The sequence below is a fragment of the Sinocyclocheilus anshuiensis genome, unplaced genomic scaffold (assembly GCF_001515605.1).
Source record: "Sinocyclocheilus anshuiensis isolate Anshui unplaced genomic scaffold, SAMN03320099.WGS_v1.1 scaffold1001, whole genome shotgun sequence".
Lineage (NCBI taxonomy): Eukaryota > Metazoa > Chordata > Actinopteri > Cypriniformes > Cyprinidae > Sinocyclocheilus > Sinocyclocheilus anshuiensis.
In genome coordinates this window covers 321,157-323,519 of record NW_015557116.1, presented here as the reverse complement: position 1 = coordinate 323,519, position 2,363 = coordinate 321,157, and the positions used below count along the sequence as shown (strand labels likewise).

Here is a 2,363-nt window from a genome sequence, read left to right as displayed (position 1 = left end):
TTAAATGTGCTTCTGATTACAGATAGTCTGGGATTACACAAGATTTGTATTTTAAAGAAAACCAGTTCAAAGGGAGCATAATTTGCTTTTTGGGTTAAAAGAATTTCTTAATATGAAATTCGAATGGTATGACAATTAGAGATTAGACTGTGCAGACATTGAAATCTACACACTAATACACACTATAGGCAATGCTGATGTTGTTAACATTTATAATTTGAGAATAAAGTATAGCAATAATAATAATGTGCATGGTTTGATGTGATATGAGCTAACCGATCTTTAGATTAAATTATCATTGGTAGCGCGATTTATTGTAATGCTTTTTTCCTCAGTTGGTCAGAACAAACGTGACAGACTTGTTACATACTTGTTCAGATGACAATATACGGAGAAAATTCTTATTTGAGTCATATATTCCAAGACGTAGGCTAGAATCTGTGATTGCGAAGTACAGTAAATATCCACACCGGTGTGGTGACTGACTGCCACACATACTCTTCAAAACATCTGATTCATCTGCGCTGGAGCCGTGCCGACTCACAACCCACGCAAGGAAGATATTCCGCACACAGCTGCAATTGCAGGTTTTCAAACAGAGATGGCGACAAAGAGGCAAAATTTACGGACTGCAGCTTTAAACTTAAAGTCCCTGTGTCTCAATGTTCATACTATCCATCCTAGATAGTATGTGAGATTAGAATAAATGTGTCCCAAAGCATAGTATGTTGAAAAGAGTATGCCAAAAGTCCCCGGATGGTCTACTATTTCAGGCAGATTTTTGAAGTGTGGATCCGTGCACACTCTAATTGCTAAAATTGCCCACAATCCATTGCGCTTTGGCAAAGGATTCGGTTCAGACCTACAAACACGAATAAAACGCATTAAAAAACTACAAACGTGGCAGATGCACGCGATCGACGGTTAGATAGAGAGGTTTACAAAAAGGGGTTTGAGTTACTAATAATCAACATTTAACCTGGTAAAAAATATTTATTTATTGTTATCCGTGTTATATTTCATCTGCAACAGTAATGTGAACATTTATAAACATCCATTTGGTCGTGAACTTTTAAATGCATCATTATGCAGAAAATATGAACAGAGTTCTCCACATTAAAGACCCGCGACTGGCAGATCAATGTGCTATTTATTTTCTCTCCAGTATGGTAGGAAGTTAAATGAAATGAAATGTGGAGGATGTTAACTGTGACAAGATGATTGACAGGCCAGTTTACAGTGACAGGGTGCGTGTAACAGGTGCAACAGAGAAAGCTTGCATACTCTTCTACTACACAATCAAAAGTGTGTACTTTTTCTTTACCAAAAGAGTACATACTTTAAGGGTGTAGTATAAGTAGGCACATTGAGACGCAGCAAGAGACTTTTCAACATACAAAGAAAAAAAAAGAAGACTGCTCTCTGAGGACCACTTATAACATTATCAAGATTTTTACATAAAAAAACATCATTTCAGCCACCTGAGCAAAATCATTCTTTATACGAGACCTGTACAGCACACACATAAAAAATTGTGTAACTTTTAACTTTAATGTGGTATCTATATTTGATTTGACCCTTGATGTAACTAAATGATGCACATTTTAGATTACCTGAGAATTTTGTGCAAATGCAGTATTTTGTGCAAATGCAGTAAATTACCTAAGTGCTGTTACCAAAAAATTATATTAAATTTTTTTTTAAAAACACGCATAACGTCTCGGTTATGTATAGTAACCCTCGTTCCCTGAAGGAGGGAACGGAGACGTCACGTCGGATGACCGACGAATTGGGATCTCGCTTGGAGAGACCAATCTACTTCGAGTGTAAACTAAACGAGCCAATGCACATTGGCATGCGATTATTGCATCCAGCTGCCGCTGATCACAGCGTGAGTATAAGTAGGCAGCAGATGCAGCGCATATTCAGGTTTTCGCTGAGGAGCTGAGCCGGTGACCCGGCTGCTCAGCGGTGGTACAGGAGCTGTGGCGACGGGACGTGACGTCTCCGTTCCCTCCTTTAGGGAACGAGGGTTACCATACGTAACGAGACGTTCCCTTTCAGTCGGTCCCTCTTGATGTCACGTCGGATGACTGACGAATTGGGATCACTAACAAAGGGCCACAGGTACTGCCCCTTCCAGTGTCCCGTGGAAGCCACCTGCGCCCCTACTTTTTGGCATAGGCCAGGGCTTACCACAAGAAGACCAGCTACTGCTGCTATGGCACTACCCAATCAGTAGGACTGGATAACACTGGGAAAACGTACCCGTTCCACTTGGGACAGCAACGTTGCAGAAGTTCCATCTTTCCCGAAGGAAGTTTCGGAAGCAAATACACATATGAACATCCGTTTAGGTGCAT

At 40.4% G+C, this 2,363-nt stretch overlaps 1 long non-coding RNA gene across 1 annotated transcript in view; it reads right to left on the bottom strand.

Moving 5' to 3' along the window:
- Positions 1 to 2,363, bottom strand: part of LOC107677743 (uncharacterized) — a 14,714-nt gene continuing 12,351 nt past the window's right edge. Inside the window, exon 3 of the long non-coding RNA XR_001632881.1 lies at positions 1 to 12. This is a non-coding gene — a long non-coding RNA (uncharacterized LOC107677743). The remainder of the gene's footprint in view (positions 13 to 2,363) is intronic.